This window comes from Magnolia sinica, chromosome 17, assembly GCF_029962835.1.
Source record: "Magnolia sinica isolate HGM2019 chromosome 17, MsV1, whole genome shotgun sequence".
NCBI classification, from domain to species: Eukaryota; Viridiplantae; Streptophyta; class Magnoliopsida; order Magnoliales; family Magnoliaceae; genus Magnolia; species Magnolia sinica.
In genome coordinates this window covers 34,927,789-34,948,929 of record NC_080589.1, presented here as the reverse complement: position 1 = coordinate 34,948,929, position 21,141 = coordinate 34,927,789, and the positions used below count along the sequence as shown (strand labels likewise).

Genomic DNA, 21,141 nt, shown 5'->3' with positions numbered 1-21,141 from the left:
TTTTGGATTTATGATCCGACCGTTCTCAGTCTCCTATAAAATTCAAACCATTTCAGCCCTCAGCGACACAATGTGCACATGCGAAGTGCAAAGTGCACCAACTAGTGCCACTACAGCAACACTGCCCATGCCCATGCCCATGCCCGAGTGCGCCCAATGCTACACACTGGAACACGCAACTCGAGCATCTCTACATCCAAAACACCAAGTAAGAATACTTTTCACAAATCCACATATAAACCACAAAAGGATTTCAACCATTTCCGATATGAGACAAAGCATACACCGCACTTTTTGGTTTTAAAATTTTCGAAAAAGCATTTTGGCAGCAAAATCTCAAAATTTTGAAAATTTGTAGTTTTTCAAAAAACCACTATATTTCAACAGTAACAAGATGCATGAATCTTCCACTGATATCATCAGAGGTAGCGAGATGCAGCATCTCCCTACTGATATCATGAGAGAGAGAGAGAGAGATGCCGCATCTCCCAACGGATATCATCATTACAATCCTTTCAATACTCCCTGTCAAAACTCTCTCCAGGTTAAAGTGCGTATCGACATTCTGGCGAGATCTAATCTCCGCCCCTCATTTCCTGTCCATACACCACGATCGGGCCGCAAGGGAACCTCTCTACCTGTTATTTACACGCAGTGAGATACCGAACAGCAGCTGGCATACCATCGACCCATCCTCAGTAGACCAGCAGGGAAGGGTCTTAAACACCTTCACAAACAAGCGTTCTAGGTTTGATGGAGTCATTGCATACTTGCGCCGATTTGGTCTGCCTCCACGGACGATATCGCATCTATGTATGCAATCCAAGCACCAAAGAATTCGTAATGATTCCACAAGCTTCACCTGAGACTTTTTACAACCGTGGGACTTTTTACGCAGTTATGCAGTGGGCTTTGGATATTCGTCTTCCTCCAAGGCATTAAAAATCGTCAATTTGTTCAAGTGTTACTCAGATGACGAGAATAAGCACTATCAGCGAATAGGATGCGAGGTCTTTACTATAGGTTGCGCCGATTCGTCATGGAGAAGAGTCGAGGATCGCCCGTATGACAACATCTGTGGCTTATGTCCTCCGCCTTTTGTGGAAGGATCCCTACATTGGCTTATGACTGGTGACTCAGGTGATCAAGTTATAGTTTCATTCAATCTCGATAGAGAAGAGTTTAGAGTGATTCCGCATCCCGAATTCTTGTCCAGATCCTACCGCTGGAGGAGGGTGTTCCATTTGGTGGAGTTGCGAGGGTGTTTGTGCTTGATAGATTATCTTTTACCATGTAAATATGATATATTGATGTTGAAGGACTACAAAAAATCACATTTGGGTAAAGGAATACACTTTCGACATACCAGTCTCGGATTATTATTATTATATTTCCTATCCTAGAGCCATTCGAAATGATGGGGCAGTCTTGATGGAGACGCATTACAGAAGTTTGGAATACTATGGCCCAAAATGCGGGACTTTTACCAAAGTTGACGAAATTAAAGTGGAGAAATGGTTCCAATTCAGCTATTATGTAGAAAGTTTCTACTCATTGGGAAGTAGAGGATTTTCTTGTTCTGCCCTCAAAGTTAGCTTCTTATATTCAAGTGAAACCACCGTGCCTTTTATGATTCAAATTACTATGCTACTATAGGCTTATCCTCTCTTTTCTAAGAATCTGTGTGCATGTGTATGGACTATTTACATTCCCTATAAAATATTTAAATTTTTAATGACGAAGTTGCATTCACATTATCTCTACTACTTCCAGCGAATTGCCTTGTATATTTCTTCCTTTTTCATTTATTTTTTCCCTATATACAACATGGTCCGGTTCAGGATACAAAAAATAGACAATCATAAGTCCTCAACCTCTTCTTAAAGGTATTTAACTAATTTACTTAGTGCAGCAATTTCAAGAGTTCAGGTTTAAGAGTCCCAGCAATGACAAGGGGGGCATTATTTGAGGCTGATTACTCTACAGCTCTTAAACTCAGGCCTGTTTGTTAACTCTGAAAAATAGTTGAGTACTTGATGCAAAATTGCCAAAATCGAAAAGTTCGAAGCGATTTTTCATTGAATTCTTTCCACGATAGGAGTATGGCTTGTTAACTATGAAAAATCGTCGAAATCGAAAAGCGCTAAGTGATTTTTCATTGAATTCTTTCCACGATGGGAGTCTGGCTTAAAGGTAAATACATAATTTTTATCACTTTAAATTGTTTGCAGAATAGAAAATCAACTTTTAACATGTGAAACTTCTTTATGCCCCCACCATGATTTATGCGTTTGATCCACACCGTCCAACAACTTTTTCAGATCATTCTAGAGCATGAGCCCAAAAATGAGGTACATGTAAGGCTCAAGTGGGCCACACCAAACTCTTCATAAGGTCACACATACCTTGATGAAAAAGGAAAAATACAAATTTCAGCATAATCAGGACCTTTTATGGCCCGATGGAATTTTCAATGTAGGCACCCAAATTTCACTATTTCCTGCAATATGGCCCACTTGAGCCTTATACATACCTCATTTTTTATTTTATGCCCCAAATTATATGAAAAAGTGGATAGGCAGTGTGGATAAATCATATACATCACCGTAGGCCCCATAGAGCCACTAACATGGCCCCCCTAGAATCCCTAAGGAAGCCTTCTCCGTGAAATCCGCATCCCAGGCTGCACAGTTACACTGCCATCCATGCCGTCCATCTATTTTTCCAAATCATTTTATGTTATGAGACAAAAAATGAGGTATATCCCAATCTCAAGTGGACCACATTACAGGAAACAGTGTTGAATTAGCGTATTAAAAACCTTTTGGGGGCCATAAAAGTTTTCGATCAAGCTGATCTTTATTTTTTCCCTTTAGCTAAGCCTCAAATAAACAGTATAGGAGAATTTTAATGATGGATATCCGATCATTATTGTTTTCTTGTGGTGTGGTCCACCTGAGATTTATATCCCTCTCGTTTTTTGTATGAAGCCCTAAAATTATCTATAAAAATGGATGAACGGAATGAATGAAACACGTACATCATGATGGGCCCACGGAGCACCGACCATCAGCTACGGGGTTGGTGGCGGCCTGGCAGGGGAGTAGCTAATCTGTTTCCAGCGGACGCGGATTTCCTGCGAACGCCTTTCGCAGAAAGTGCCTGCGGTGGGAAAATAGGTGGGGCCCACTGTAATGTTTGTGAGAAATCCTATCCGTCCATCCGTTTTGTAAGTTCATTTTAGGACATTTTGTAAAAAATGAACCGTATCCAAAGCTTGAGTGATCCCTACTAAAGGAAAATGTGGGTTCAACAGTGATATTCAGATGCCATCCATACCATTAATAAAGTCATTCCTATTGGGATGAACTGAAAACAAAAATAATAGTATGAATCAAAACTTATGTGGCCCCACAAATATTTCAACTGTGGACATTTAATTATCACTTTTTTGGCTCACTTGATCTTTGGATACGGTTCATTTTTGGTAATTTGTCCTAAAATGAACTTACAAAACGGATGGACGGATAGGATTTCTCACAAACATCACAGTGGGCCCCACCTAATTTCCTAGCGCAGGAACTTCCTGCGAAAGGCTTTCGCAGGGGAGTAGCTAATCTGTTTCCAGCAATCCCCATCCAGATTGGCACGGATCAGCTACTGTCTCGCTACTGAAGTGACGTCACTAAGTTCCATGGGCCACCACGATGTATGTATTGTATTGATGTCTTCCATCCATTTTGGAGAGATCATTTCAGGGTAATATCAAAAGAATTAGTTAAATCCAATGCACAGCGGGGACAGTGACGCTCGTTATTAAAAACTTCTAAAGGCCACAAAAGTTTTAGATCAAGTTGATATTTGTGTTTTCCCTTCGTTCATGTCTTTTTTAACTTTTTAACGGATTGGATTTCAAATAAATATTATGGTGGGCGTTAGGATAGTTTCAACGATGGGAATCACTCTCCCTACTGTTTTCTATGGTGGGGTCCACTATAGCTTTTTATCTGCCTCATTCTTTGGCTCATGCCCTAATATGATATCCCAAAATGGATGGACAGTGTGGATATAACACATACATCATAGTGGGCCCCACAGAACTTGGTGAGGTCACTTCAGTAGCGGACTGCTACTCAAGTATTTATAGCTAGAGCTAGGCATCAGTCCCAATTGGATTGGATTGGGTCCAACTCGATCCGATCCGAAATCTCAATGGCCTGACCCGAACTCTATCTGATTCGGGACCAAGTCAGAGTCACCTGACTCGGACCGATCCGATGCATGGTTGGCCTAACCCAAACCAAGTCCGACTCGGTCAGGGAAACCTCAAGTCGGATCGGGTTAGGTACGATTCAAATCGTATGAATGTAATCCAATTGTTTCATGTGGTATGGTCCACTTCAGCCTTTAATATACCACCTTTTTGTGCTCAAGGCCTAAAATGATATGTCAAAATGGATGAATGACTTAGATAAAACATATACATCAAGGCGGGGCCCACATTGCTATGAAAGAACTGTCCATCTACCGTATCTGTGTTTTCATATGCTAGTGTTGATGTGCATTGCACGAAAGTGCGGTGACGTGCTTTTCACACAAGTGCAGCTGTACATAGTGTGACTTACTGTATTGACGTTAGCAAGTCTATGGGTCTAATCATCATAGGGTATGTGTCATATCCAAACCGTCCATCCATTTGGCGAGCTCGTCTTAAGGCTTGAGATGAAAAATAAGACAGATCTAACTATCAAGTGGATCACACGAATTGTTTAATGGTGAAAATCATTCTCTGCTGCTATTTGTGGTGTGGTCCAGATGATCTTTGGATATTATTCATTTTTTGGATAATGCTCTATAATGATCTCTAAAAATATATGAACGGTGTAGATATAATAAATACATCACTGTGGGGCCATATAACTTTGATCTCCTTTGAAGCGAGGTGGCTACTGACAATGCTCTATGGGCCCAGAATGATATATATAGGTTTTATCCTAGCCGTCCATCTATTTTTACAAATCATTATAGAGTATGAGCCCAAAAATGAGGGAGATCCAAATATAGAGTAGACCACACCACAGGAAAACAGTGGAGATTGAATTCCCACTATTAAAAACTTCATAGGGCTCACTATAATGTTTATTTGTCATCCAACCCATTGATTAGATCAAGCACACCTAGATGAAAAAACACAAATATTAGCTTAATCTAAAACCTTGTGGCTCCTTAGAAGTTTTTAACGATGAGTGTTCAATCACCACTCTTTACTATGGTGTGGTCCATAAGAGATTTTTATCTACCTTAGTTTTGTTATAATACTATAAAATACTATGGAAAAATGGATGGATGGCATGGATAGGATACACACATCGTGTTGGGGTGCACATAACCACAGTCAGTAGCCATTTTGCTACTATGCTGTCAGTAGGCAATTTGCGTTCGTCTTCGCACACAACACGTACCTACAACAGCTATATAGCTAGTGTGTGGTACACCAGGAAATCAGCTTTTGGCTTTTATCATACTGAGTAAACTCTATTGGGGCCCACCATGAAAATGCATGTGGTTTATCTACTCCGGATCGGGTCGGATCAAATCGGATCCAATCAGATCGGATTCTGGATCGAATCGGTCCAGGTAGGTATGAATCCGAATTCGTCCCGAAAACCTTTCAAATCTGGACTGCCCTACTCGATCCGTACCGATCCAGGCCATCAGATCGGTTCAGATCCACCGAATCGGGTCAGGATTGCCCCGCTATAAATTATAACAAGTGGATACGTGTTGTGCGAAGACGAGTGCACAATTCAAAGGAGATCAAAGTTACATGGCCCCACAATGATGTGTTTATTATATCCACACCGTTCATTCATTTTTTGAGGTCATTTTAGAGCATTAGCCAAAAAAATGAATCATGTCCGAAGCTCAAATGGACCGCACCAAAAATAACATCGGGGATAATGATTTCCACCATTAAAAAATTCGTACAGCCCACCATAGTGCTTATTTTCCATCAAATCTATTCGTAAGGTCAAAAATACCTGGATGAAGAGGTAAAACAAATTTCATATTTATCTGAAACTTCTATGACCCCAAAAGGATTTCAATGGTAGACGTTCAATCCCCCACTACTTTGTGTAGCGTGGTACACTTGATCTTTAGATCTGCCCTATTTCTCGGCTCAAGCCCTAAGACAAGCTTGAAAAATGGATGGACATTTTGGATATAACACATACCTCATGATGTGACCCACAAAACTTGCTAACGTCAATACACCAACTACATAGCTTGGTGTGTGGTACACCAACTAGTCCGTCCATCCATTTTTCGAGCTCATTTTAGGACATGCGATCAAAAATAAGATGTATCCAAAACTTAAATGGGCCACACAATAGGAAATGTGGGGATTTTGTGACCACCATTGGAACATTTATATGGCCACAAAAGTTTTGTATAGGCTTAAGTTCATGGTGTTTTCACTTAATCTCAGTCAATTTGACCATAAAAACAATTTGGATAGAATATAAACATCAAGGTGGAGTCTAGGAAGGTTCCAACGGTAGGCATTCATTTCCCCATTGTTTCATATCGTATGGCCCACATGAGTTTTGGATACTCCTCATTTTTGGTCGAATGTCCTAAAATGAGCTCGAAAAACAGATGGACGTGTTGAATTTCTCACAAACATCACAATGGGCCTCACCCAAAATCCTTGCGTGGGAAGTTCATGCGAAAGGCTTTCGTCAGGGAATCTAGTCCGTCCATATGCTGCCGGATTTACAGCTAAAGCCTCTTTCAGAATTCCTTGCGTTGGAAACGTAGGTGGGGCCTACCTTCATGTTTATGAGAAATCCACCCCGCCCATTGGTTTTGTGAGTTTATTTTAGGACATAGGACCGAAACTGAGGTGGATCCAATACTCAAGCAGGCCCAAAATGTGAGGATTGAACATCCTGATTTGAAATATTCGTGAGGCAACATAAGTTTTTTGAATAATGATAATATTTATGTTTTGAGTTCATCCCAATAGGAATGACATTATGAACAGTATCGATGGCATTTAAACATCGACCCATGGAGGTTTCAACGATAAGAATTTCCCTACCCACCTTTTCCTTTAGTGCAGCAACCTCTGGAGGGAAATCTGCATCCTGGTGTAGTACCAATTCAGGTTGATTTTTTTCTAAAACACAACAGGCTTCTCATTCACTTCTCTATTGCAACATCAATTATTTCTTTGGTTTCTTTATAAAAGATTAGAAATATTTCTCTTCGGTGGGTATTACAATCTCTCTATCTTTGAAGATTGACTTGATTTTCTTGATTTTTTTAATCTTTTCTATCCATTTTGATCAAGTCAATTATTCAATTTTTTACTCAAGATTATAAGTAAATATGGATTGTTTGGTTGCATCTAATATCATGTATTTTAAACCTTTGAATACTTTATTTTTCATTTTTCTTTTAAAAATGACAAGTAAATTTATTAAAAGATTTTTATACAATTGTTCTTCTTTAAATAATTCTCAGTTTATACTAGACTATTGTAGTGATGGCTTCAAGGGATGATGGTAGGGCAAGATAATGTGATTTCGACAAAAAAAAACATTTATTAATTGTTGTCTTGAAGAAGCACATAAGGGTGATAGGTCAGGGTCAAGCTTGACCAAACAAGCATAGAACAAATTAATAATCGAATTGAAGAAGCATACGGGAAAAGAATTCAATCAAAAGCAATTGAAGAATTTATGGGATTATCTGAAAGTACAGTATACTGCATGGATTGAATTAATAAACATTACAAGACATGAGTATAATGCATTGACGGGCCAATTCGATTGGCCTGAAGAGAAATGGAATGAGTACATAAAGGTAATTCGATTGGCCTAAAGAGAAATTGGCATGAAGAGACATGGATTATCTATTTTTTTATGAATAATGATATTTTAATTTTCTATTAAGTACTTTAGTTTATTTGAATTAAATAGAATAATTTTATTTTCATTTAATAAAAAATAATTTCTTTATAATGTAAAACATTTCCAAATAGGAGATAGGGGCAAATGTGTCAAATTAACATATTTCAGACATTTTAGATGTTTGTTAACAAATAGGTTGTTTCAAATTCAATACTTAATTTTCAAACTTCAACCATAATTACCAAACAATTTTTTTAACTTCAGATTTCAAATTCAGCCTTCAGATTTCAAATTCAGGCTTTAGACTTCATATTTAACAAACGGGGCTCATCTGGACATGTGTATGGCTCCGAACTTGATCAAAAGTGTCACCCCACAATGAAAGTTGGTTGACGAAAGAATCAAGCCAATCATATAATGATTTTATGGGTCTAATTTTTAGGTAATTCCATTATCATGGTGGGGATCACATATTGCATAGTGGGACCCCATACACAACACGGTGGCTTTGTTGGGACTTCCGGAAGCACAAAGAGTGGAATCAAGCAAAGTAATTACAATCACACCAACAAATCCAATAGAGAACAATACAAATTTACGTGAAAAAACCCATCGTGAAAAAAAATTACGGCATAAAGTGAGAATATACTCTGAATAACAAAGATACAAGAGAGAGAACTTTACCAATCAAGGCTCCAAGTAGAAAACCCTAGTTTCTCTTCTCTCTAAAACCCTGTCAGCCCTTAAGCATGTTTCCCAATCTCAAGCCCCTTTCCCTAATCCCATTTACACCCTCATGTTTAAGAAAAAACAAAAATAGAAATGATTTGCACAAAACTGCCCAACACATCGATATGTCAAGTCGACCTGCCGACCAAGTTTTTTGACCTATCAAAAACACCAAAAACTGTCTAAAGAGTTTTGATAAAATATCGATTTAACTCAATATCCTTCGATCGGTCAACCAGACTATCAACCAATCGAGGGCCTTAGTTTTCATCACAGATTTGAGGCATCCGACTTTCAACATGGTCCACCATAGAAAATAACAAACCATAGAAAAACTTTGAAATTCACGTAGTAGCCCATATCATGATCGGATCGGCCTATGAACAGGTTAGATGCCATACACACACCATGCAGGTCCCCGCAACACTTTTATAATAAATTATTGTCCTGAGGTGCAAAGGATCCCAACCATAAAATATTTGCCATTTTTCTCTAGAATAATTACAATTGTATAAATCCATACAACCACATTTCTCCCCTTGCCATCTGCTAGATATGTCCATATATCTTTATATGTTCTTAGTGTTTTTTAATTGTTCTTGTTGTATGCATTCCCACGGTGGCAAATAACCTCACGGTGGACCTCAAGACGGTTTTAACGGTAGTCGTTCCATTCCCACTACTTTCCGTAGTGTCGTTGACTTGAACTTTGGATGTGCATATTTTTTGGGATCATGATTTAGAATGATATAAAAAAGTTGATGGACGGTGTGGATGTAACACATAAATCATGGTGGGCCCAGAAAAGTGTCACACATTAAAAGTTGGTTGTTTACTACGTAAACAAGAAAATCTTTGTTTGCACGGGCAATATTGGATTTTAAAAAAATGTTTGCAGATGGATTCACCATTAAGTTCGACCTCGTTCACCAAAAACTTTTGGCAAAAAATGGAGCGCTTTCCTCATTCGACGTTAACGAACACCGCTAAACACCGAGGGCTTTCCAGATTCCATATTAAGTGAAAAATTTCAGCATTAACAAACAGGCCCTTTGCCTTTGAAGCTATTCCCCCCATAAGCTGCAGGCCACACAAAAACCTAACCACCACCAAAACAGCCAACACAGCAGCCCCCAATAGATGGAACGAAGCTCCAATCCCCATCATCCACCAGAACGAGATGGTCAGCAGGCAAAAGCGATCGAGGCAATAAATCCAGCAATGACCAAAACAAACATTACAGAAAACCATATGCCTGATTCTTAGAAAACAAAACAGAGCTAGTGCAGCCCCCAAACCACATGAAAAGAATCACAAATGGCCTCAGAAAAAAAGTTCCAAACAGCACAGGAAACCTACACCGAAGAGACCCAAAGAAGACAGCTGAAGCGAAAGAAGTGCTACTACTACCAGATCGACATCCTTATTAAGCAGATTGCCTGCCTCAACAAACCATAAACGGATCAACAGGACGAGCCTCCTTTGGCTTATTTCTCCCTACACAGTATCAGCAGACACTCAGCTTAGCCATCCCTACTAATTAGAATCAACAGAGCAGCTCAACACTCCCCTGCAACCAACTCCCATACTTCAATCCAGAACAGAGCCCCCTACGCAGCCCATTACCAACTGCTCAGCACAACAGCATTGGCCGAGTAAACTCACCTTCAGAATGCACCTGCTTAGACTTTTGGATATTTTTCATGGAATCTCCAGCTGGGACCTACATACCCGCAGAAAACACAAGACATATATTATAACCAACCTAATTTTAGCTTTTCTTTTACAATCACTCGGGCGGGCCACACAAAGAACCGTACCTCACCTATTGTAAACCTATCCAAAAACAGGACTATACAAACTGGCTGCCCAAATTGAATACACCAAGTCACCAACCAAAAGCAACCATCCATCCATTCAAATTATGGTGGAACAGCCCCACAGTGCTGCAGCATTCTCCCCAACCATGCAAACCAAGTGCAACTGCTGCAGCAAACAACAAACAGGCCAGAGCACTGCCCATCAAGTACAAAGCTAAGCAGACTCCCCAACACAAAGGGAAGGGGAACCACAGATAAAGCAGGCACAAGCTACACAATACAATCCAGCCGCTGATGGTAAGACCCAAAACTCAAAAGAATGCGACGGTTGAGTCAGACAGGAGCTTTCCCTCACCCTTCAAAAAATCAGAAGACCACCCATCCAATCCAACAAAGCCTCTCAGCCTCAACATTCAATAAAAACAGGGACCAATTATATGCATTGAGAGGACACAGACAACACAACAGAGCAAAAACTTGGACCAAACCCCAGAAAACACCTGCATCTGCATCAAGCATCCGCCATTGATCCAACAAAGCCTCTCAGCCTCACCATTCAATAAAACAGCGACCAATTATCTGCATTGAGAGGATACAGACAACACAACAGAGCAAAAACTTGGACCAAAGCCCAGAAAACACCAGCATCTGCATCAAGCATCCACCATTGATCCTCAGCCAGATGATCTCACAACCCTTGATGTCTATACCAACAAATTATAGATTAGAAGAAACACAAAGTGAAACAAAGCAAAACAATGTTCCGAGTTCAGAAAACCATCGCACATGCACGCCCACCTTTCTATGATCCAGGTAGTTCATATGGTTCGCGAGTCCATTCGCTTATAGTTCATCCAATGGGAGAATCTACAGGGTTGTTTGGTTGTGCAGAAACCACAACTACATTCAAATTGACATTCAGCAAGACCTCTGACAAAGTAAATAAATAAATAAAACTTGTTACACAGAGAGAACTTTAAGCCTCGAGGCCCTTAACCTCAAAGGAAAATCGGAGAAATGGAAAGCTTTCACGAAAACTAACCAACCAGTATGATGGGAGCCATTTCATAGAATTGTTTTCAATCAAAAGGTAAATTTAATAAATTCCTTTTAATTTTGTCCATTGAAAAGCATTTAAATATCGCATTGAAAACCCTCTTTTTGGGTTTTATGCTTAGGAGCAACGAAAGTAGAAGAATCACAAGAGATGTCTGCTATTTCCATGTGTGCAAGTCCAATCCATCCACACACAAAAAAAAAAAAAAAAAAGGCAATTTGGTTTAAGGTAATATTTTTGTAAAACAGTTATATCATTAAAAATTTAGAGATCTCATGCTACAATAATTTCCTAAAAAAATAACAGGGAATGTAGATCTTCTATACACACGCATGCACGAATTCCTATGATAGAAGCCGGATAACATCATCATATTCAGGAACCATTCACATGCCCTTTCTTTTTGGGAATAATTCATATGCCTTTTAGTAGCATAGAAATTGGAATCATAAAGGCATGGTGTACTGAGCTAAATAAATGGAACTAATTCTTTGGACAAAGTTGAGTAGATCATCAGAGTGAATCATCAACTTCCCAACGAGTAGAAATTTTCTATGTAATAACTGAAGTGAAACCTTTCTTCCACTTCATTCCATCAACCTTGGTAAAGTCCCGCTTTCTGGATTGTGGTCATCCAAACTTTGTGGAGTCATCTCCATGGGCCACCAGTACAACTTAAAGTAAAGACCTTACATCCTCCTTCACAACACACCTCATGGGCTAAGTTGGAATAGAACAAATAGTCATACTTATTGGTTGTCAGGGTGAGGGATTTGGAGTAGGGAAATGTGAAATCCATGGAATTCAAATCTACCCTATCTGTTGTTCTTGTTGAGGATTTGTCCAAAGTTGCGGATCTCCTATCCCACCAGCACCAGGAAACTGGAAACAGCACAGCCAAAGCCTGAAAAAACAGAAGCTGCTGCACTAGCTCATAGGGAAAACTGCCACCACAACAGCCTCTGCAGACTAAAAAACTGCAGTAAGTGATAAAAAGCCATGGCAGCACCTACAATGGGCAGCCCCATCAAACTTAGCGTCTGAAGCTATTCCCCCATATCTGCGGACCCCACAAAAACCTGAGGGGTGTTTGGAGCATGGGATTAGATGGGTTTAAGTGGGATGGAATTACCAAAATGAAATGATTATAGTGTGTCAGGGATTGTCGTCTAATCCCATGGCTTGGAGGCCATCCCACTTCATGTTTGGGAAACAGATTGGCTACTCATCTTGCCACTACCGGTCGGTGCTCTGTGGGCCCCACCATGATGTATGTGTTTCATCCATGCTGTCCGCCCATTCTTCCATGTCATTTTATGGTATGAGCCCAAAAATGAGTTTGATCCAAATCTCAAGTGGACCGCACAGTTGGCCCTAGGAGGTTTTTAATGGTGTAATTCAATCACTACTGTTTTCCCATGGTGTGGTCCACCTGAGATTTATATCTACCTCATTTTTGGGATCAAGAACTAAAATTATATTTCAAAATGGATGGACGGCATGGATAAAACACATACATCATGGTGGGGTCCACATGGCACTGACCACTAGCCACATGAAACCCAAAGTAGGATTGCAGAAACCCTTGCCCTGGCATTGATTCCAAGAAGGGGCTTCACAACCCATACCTTATGTGAGTCCCAAACAGGACATTGCAACCATCCATGGGATCTTAAAACCCACTCCCACCTAATCCCATTTAAACCCATGCGCCAAACACCTCCTGAGGACTACCCAAAGTACCACCACAGCAGCCCCCAATAGAGAGAACAAAGCTCCAATCCCCATCATCTACCAGAACGAGACGGCCAGCAGGTGAAAGAGATCGACGTGATATATCGAGCTGACCAAAGCAAACATTACAGAAAACCAAATGTTTGATTCTTCGAAAACAAAACAGAGCTAGTGCAGCCCCCAAACCAATTGAAAAGAATCCCACATGGCCTGCAAAAGAAGTTCCAAACAGCACCGGAAACCTCCACCGAAGAGACCCGAATAAGACACAGCCAAAGCGAAGGAAGTGCTACTACCTATCAGGACCCCAGATTCACAGGCCAGTTTTGGACGGAAGTGTTCGACATTGTTGGGGATGCAGCTACACTTCTCCAAGAGCTTCCACCCACAACATGATTAAGCAGATTGCCTGACTCAACAAACTGTAAATGATATCAACAAGATCCGCCTGCTTTAGCTTATTTCTCCCTACACAGGATCAGCAGACACTCAGCAGTCTCTACGGATTAGAATCAACAGAACAGCACAACACTCCCCTGCAACCAACTCCCAAATTCGAATTCAGAACAAAGCACCCTGTGCAGCTCATTACCAACTGCTCAACACAACAGCCTTGGCCAAGCAACTCACTTTCACAGTGCTCCCGCTCAGACTCTGGATACTTTTCATGGAAGCTCTATCTAGGACCTACATACCTACAGAACATGCAAGAAACATACTATAGACATCTCAGTGAGCCTGACAAAAAGAATTGGGCTACACCTATCGTAAACCTATCCAAAAACAGGACAACACAAAAAAATGGCTGCCCGATTCGAATACACCAAGTCAAACAACCAAAAGCAACCATCCATCCATTCGAATCATGGTGGAACAACCCCACAGTGCTGCAGCGTTCTTGCCAACCATGCAAACCAGCTGCAACTGCTGCCGGGAACGACAAGCAGGACAGAGCACTGCCGACCAAGCACAAAGCTAAGCAGATTCCCCAACACAAAGGGAAGGAAAATGAAATTAACCTTCAGCAAGACCTCTAACAAAGTAAATAAATAATACATAAATGAAATGTTATAAGTGCATTTAGATGTACACAGAGAGAACTTCAAGCCTCAAGGCCCTTAACCTCATAGGAAAAATCAGAGAATGGAAAGCTTTCACAAAAATTAACCAACCTGTATGATGGGAGCCATTTCATAGAATTGTTTTTAATCAAAAGGAAATTTTAATAAATTCCTTTTAATTTTGTTCATTAAAAAGCATTTATATATCCCATTGAAAACCTTGTTTTGGGGTTTTATGCTTAGGAGCAAGGAAAGTGGAAGGATAAACAAGAAATGTTTGCTATTTCCATGTGTGCAAGTCCTATCCATCCACACAACGGTTAAAGAATATAGAAAAATAAGAAAAAGTAAAAAAGAGAAGCAACTTGCTTTAAGGTAATATTTTTGTAAAGCAACCATATCACTAAAAATTTCGATATCTTATGCTACAATTTCCTAAAAATTAACAGGGAATATAAATTTTCCATACACACGTGCACAAATTCCCACAAGAGAAGTGATGTAGGATGTGGATCAAGCACGTTCCTAACACACATGGACCGGAGGCCCAAGGAGAAATCGACAAAATTCAGCATAGTTTGACAGGTCGACCGATTGGGTCGACAGGTCGAAAATTCATCGGAATTTCCAGAAATTCCAGAATTATCGCTGGACGTTTTCTGTTTATTTCGATAGGTCGACGGATCTGATCTATCGGTCGAAATCCAGTTCGACAGGTCGACAGATCAGGTGAACAGGTCAAAATTCTCTGAATTTCCAGTTTTGTTCTCTAGATGTTTTTGGCCTGTTTCGATCGATCGGTTCGACCGGTTGGCGAAAGGTAGACGGGTGCGGGAATTTATGCATTTTTTCAGAGTTTGTTTCCTAGTTTGATTAGGACTTTTTTTAATTACAATTTTAGGGTTGTTTAGGGTTATTTAAGGAGGCTAAAATCGTTTTTTAAAGGAATCAATTAATAAACTTCTTAGAAATTATCTTGAATCAATTAATAAACTTCTTAGAAATTATCATATTTCTCTCGTGGATTCAAGAGAGCCTTTTGGATTCAATGCGTTTATCGATCAATGAAGACGGTGCTTGACCTCATCATGTCCTTCCTTGCGTCAATTGGTATCAAAGCGAGGTTTCTCCTCGGATCAATGACTTCTAATGACGGGTCGGGGCAACAATCCTATGGACGGTGTTCCAGGGAATTGTCCTTTAGCGGCAACGACTTTCTAAGCAGCACAACGAGAGAATCAGCAAGTCATGCAAGGGTTGCAGGTTGCCATTAATTGCATGACAGGGGGCCCAAGGCAACTCTGTGTTCATGGCGATGATATGCCTCCAGTAGGCGCTGGAATTCACAATCGTACTGATCGTAAGACAATGTCGGCAGTGAATCACAGAATCACACATGAGGATGTGGGATCCAACGATGAGTAGATCGATGACATGATCCTCCAACATCCCGAACGAGGCGGCGATCAAGAAGATCGGACGAATCGAAAATTCAGGGTGAAAGTCGATCTTCTTAGCTTCAACGGGCAACTCCACATCGAGGACTTTCTCGATTGACTACTTGAAGTCAAACGTTTCTTCGACTATATGGACATTGCCGAAGAGAAGAAAGTTAAACTTGTGGCCTACAAGTTGAAGGGCAGAGCTTCAGCTTGGTGGGAACAACTTCAGCTCGCACGGACGAGACAGATGAAGGCACCAATCTGCACGTGACTGCGGATGAAACAGTTGTTGCACATGCGATTCCTCCCCAGTGGTTATGATCAGGTATTGTTCCAACAATACCAAAATTATCGGTAGGGTAGCCAATCAGTGAGGGGTTGTGTAGAGAAATCCCATTGTTTGTCGGCAAGAGCCGACCTGATCGAGACTGAGTCACGACCGGCCATCGGATTCATCAGTGGCGTACGTATGGCCCCTATAGGAACGAAGAACCAACCCAAGACTTCTAAAGTGGAGGGATAGTCTCTCATAACCGAACAAGGTTTCGTCAAACAATCTAAGGAGACGGGGGATGTAGATGCATTGGTTGAAAAGGACAAATGTGTGGCCTGTGAACATCCCAATGAATTTGAAATCAGTGTTGCAAAAGTTCAAAGCAATTGTGCCCAATGAACTTCCTAAGGAATTACCTTCCATACGATATCTACAAAACCACATTGATCTTATCTTAAGGGCAAGTTTGCCTAATTTCACACATTATCAGAAAGAATGCGAGATATTGTAGGCACAAGCGGAGGAACTGATCCATAAAGGTCAAGTCAAGGAGAGCATGAGTACATGTGTTGTGCCAACTCAGAAGTCTAACGTCAAGTGCAAGGAAGAGGCTAACAACCATTGGTGCTGTAAGGTGTTTCAAGTGGATGACAATGTGCTAGTTCACTTGTGCAAGGAAAAGTTTCTGACTGTGAAATATAACAGGTTGGTGAATAAGAAGATAGGCCCTATTGTTTTGATTAGAAAATGTATTTCGGAGGTTGGAACATCTACATTCAAAAATAACAGAAATTCAACCAAAGAATACCCATCCTCAATCTGTTTTATTAATCTGAGTTCTAATTACATTCATTACATTGTCCTTGATTTTAAAACAAGGTACACCTAATTAATGTAATTGAAAGTAATTCAACAATGACTTCGGCAATATTTCCGCTTTTGAAGCATTTGTCGCAATGACAGAAAAGTTGTGCAGGTTTGAAACCCTTCGCGCCGATATGCATGAGACGCGCATAAGACGACAAATCCATGACGAATCTGCTTGTGCGGTCTCGCAACAGGCCAGTCTCCTGCTCCTTGCATTTTCTCTCTTTCTTGCTCTCGTGCTACAACCCGCAGGATACATATGTTTTGAAACCATTGACTCTAAAAGCTCCCAAATGTTTCTCTGATGATCAAATAAGGAGTGGAGTATTTATAGGCATCCACATGTGTGAGATAACAAAACTGTGCAACTAGATATTGTTGCACGGGCGCGCAATCCATCTATGTTGCGCAAGTGCGCAACAACTTTTGTGCAACTTAGTCGCGCTATGGGCCGTTGCTTTGGTAACTTCTGTCTCTCATTGCCGCATACTTAGCGCCTTTATCTTTTGTTGCACGGGCGCGCTACACATCTTTGTTGCGCAGTCGCGCAACGCACCTCTATTGAGCGGTCCCGCAACACATTTACTTTGTGCAAATCTTGATTTTTATGCTCCAACAGATGCCCCCTCAATCCTCCTTTGAATTTGCTTTGAAATCAAACGAGTGATCGAACCTTGATCCCTGTGAAAATCCTCTTCACCTGTTGCGCGATTGCGCAACTCATATGTGTTGCGCAATTGGGTCCACGCAACATCCAGTCAGGTCCTACTATTTATATAATCCGAGCACCCTTCATCTCTGCACTGTAACAGACCGTTGCGCGATCGCGCAACAGAGCCCCTTTGCGCGACCGTGCTACCGATCTTTATTGCGTGACTACGCAACAGACTCGTGTTTCGGCAGAAACTTGCCTAAGTCCCCGTACTCTGCCAAACTTTCTTCCCATCTTCTCTCTTTTAAGTCACAATGGCAAGGAGTAAAAGGATCCATGGAACCAGCCAAGAACCTTCAACTCCTCCACATCAAGCTTCCAAGAGTCAAGAAATAGAATCGCTGTGGAACCCTCAATCCTCACAGGCAGGCAATCACCCCAAAAAGAGGGCTAAGATGACTACCAGTCACCCCTCTTTATTCAAAGAACCAAGTCCTCAAGTCATGGACTTTTCCGACAAGATAACACATCTAGCCAGCACTATCCGCCAAGCTATAATCATGAGGGAAATAGAAAGAGCCCCTAGACAAGGTTGTGAGAATGGAATGACTGGTTGAAATTAACTTGGAATTTTCAAACAGATAGCGTCGAACCATCTATTAGAGAAACCAACCCTCCACCCTCTTTCACGAAGAAGAAGCCATCTAAAAGTAAATGGCAGCAACTCCAAGAGAAGATCAAGGAGTGTAATAATTTTTTTTAAAAAAAAAAACGTCTCTAGAATACTTGGGATAGCATGAAGGTCCATCGGGAGACGATTAAATCTAACAGTCCTTTTATGGATGAAATGGTCATCATCCTGATGAATTTGCACTGCCATCTCTCGATCTTCTACAGCAAACTTACGGACAGAATGACATATAATAGGATTCTTTATACAACCCATTGGGCCATGAAGGAACCTCAAATCTTGGAGGGCTACCTGATAGAGAAGGGTTCTCAGCAAAGGACCGGCAAAATTTCTCCAATTCGATTCTTAATGCCATGCTACAACCCCCACCATCTCTTCCCTACACACTTCTTCGAGACCATTCACTAACGTTTTCGCACCAGAGATTCCTTATGGGGTGTATCTTCTCGTAATTATTACAACACTTGGGTCAAGTCAATAATTAAGAAGCACTTGAACGTTCTGATCAAGATCGATCTCCTCAACGCGACCGAAGTCACATCCGACTATTTCTGCAGAGACGTGACTGTGTTCAAGGGTTTCTTGAACTACTAGTGCCCAACCACCAATTCCTTCCATCTCCCTCCTGGCGAAGTCAACATCACGTTGTGGGATCTTTACAGGATGGCCAATCTTCCTTTAATGGGCTCTTTCTTTGACGAATATGTGCCCACGAATTTCAGAGACTACCATTGAACTCTTCAGGGAAATGGCGAAGTTCCCCGATATTAAAAAAATCCCGAACCTTATCTAGCTTGCGCATTTTATGATAGAACTTCAATATATTCTTTCTCCCTTTTTTCTTACTCTACTTAGATCTTCATATACTTCTTCATTATTTTCTCACAAAATTATATCTCTTTTGACCTTACAGTTTCGTTGGGAACCATACACAAGAGCTAAACAACCTCAGATAGAAGATTAAGGCCCCGGCAGAATACAGCGCATCTGGTGATCTAGCTCCTTTCTTGGCTTATTGGTTCAGCCTGGTAGTGCTTCCTAGCTCCAAATGGGCGGATGTCATCAGGCCTACTTTGTTCATGGTGACTAGAGTGATGGCAGAAGGCAGCAAATATTATCTAGCTCTTCCGGTTCTTTGTTCTCTCTACCACACCTTCGGCAATGTGGCCACTCATTGCAAGAACCCTGCAATCAGAGCATCTTCAGCCTATGCACCCTGGCATTATTTCGCAAGGTGGCTAGGCGTATACTTTCTGTGGACTTACGACGAACCTAAGAAGGCATATGTGAACCGGACCACCTCCCCCCTCTGGCACTATCAACGGCGAAAGATGATCAAGAAAACTAATGACTGGGTGGTGGACAAGATCGAGAGGATGGAATCCATCACTTTCTTCCAATTCTCATTCTCTAATATCCTCGAAGATAGAGATGCCAAGGACGACAACTCACCATCTTCGAGTGAACGCATTTTCTTTATCTGCATCAAGTCCAGCAGCCTCCCTTTAAGGGAGGGTAGTGAATTCTAGCGTGAACCCTACTACCCTAGTAGGTTCGCCTGCCAGTTTGGCTATATAACCAAACCATACCGGAAGATTGCGGCGTTGTCACTAGGCTACAATCATTCAGTTCAAGCTTCTTACTATTGGATATGATGGTGGGTCTATCAATTCTATTTGATTTGCCACTACCATTCAGTAAATTATCTGATCTAGGTTGCTCTACCAAGACTGAAGAATTATAGACTTGAACAGGGGATCGACTACATAATGATAAAAAATCACGCCCTTGCACCCGACCAAGTCAGCCTGGAATTTTCTCTGGAGGAACCCATCCGCCAAGTAAAACCCGCTAATACTTTGGAGGGTTGGATTGCTTATGGGATTCCTTTGGAAGAAATAAGGAGATCAGTAGAGCAACATGTCGCAACTACAACTACTAATCCACGGGAAGAGCATAACGATCCGACTCCACAAGCACTAGTGACCGCACTTTATACCCCTACTAGAGAGACTACAATGGGTACCAAAGACAGGCCTAAATCTTCAATTGTATCTCCAACAATGAGGTCAGCAAGGCAAAGCTTCTCATCCCCTATGACTCGCTCCCAAACACAAGCTCGCTCTCCTCATATGGAGAAGAGTAATCAAGGCATCTCCTCTACTAAAGTGAGACCTACAAGTGGGGTTGGCCCTTCCGGCAAAGGCAAGCAAGTCATAATTAAATAACTTGACCAAGAAGAGTCGTCTAAGGAAAGTGAGAATGAAGAGTCAACCACAAGTAGCAGCTCTACGAGAGAAAGCGACTCTTCAGAAGATGACTACTCATAAGAGGAAGGGGACGTAAACATTGATGAGGATGATGTTGCAGCCGAAGCCACTTCAATTGGCTAGGAGGTCCCACAGAATGTATCCACCCCGATCGGCGAGGCGAACATCCCCATAGAAGATGAAGAACCACTTGATTATGGGGAGTTTAGCTATTCGCCAATGGCTAACATTGTCATGATCTTTAGTGCTAACTACTCTCCGATGCCTCGTGACAAGCCTGTTATCCCACCGATCAATAGTCCTCCCATTGACCCTCAAATTCTTCCAAGGATTATAGAGGTCTCTTTGTCGAGGGAAGCAGAACTCTCGATGCTAGTGCAAACAACAGTGGCAGCATTGATTTCTCCAGACATGCCTTTGTCTACCCCACACAATGTGGAGGTTGATCAAGACATGACGGTCCTCTTGACAGACGAGGCCACAATTGCATCTTCCATAGCCCCATTTACAGCTGCCCACACCACTATCTTCGCATCAAACCTTGCCATTGTGACGACTCTGACAACTCTGGATTTGAGCAATGTGGCCAGAGAACCATCTTTCAATGTTGCTCCTGCAACGGCGG

The 21,141-nt window shown here is 41.3% G+C and overlaps 1 long non-coding RNA gene across 1 annotated transcript; it reads right to left on the bottom strand.

The window, feature by feature from the left end:
* Positions 1–9,870: 9,870 nt before the first annotated feature.
* Positions 9,871–10,844, bottom strand: LOC131230948 (uncharacterized). The gene is made up of 2 exons (XR_009164143.1): positions 10,474–10,844; positions 9,871–10,371 (listed from the first exon to the last, which is right to left on the bottom strand). It is a non-coding gene; the product is annotated as an uncharacterized LOC131230948 (long non-coding RNA).
* Between the last annotated feature and the right edge of the window lie 10,297 nt (positions 10,845–21,141).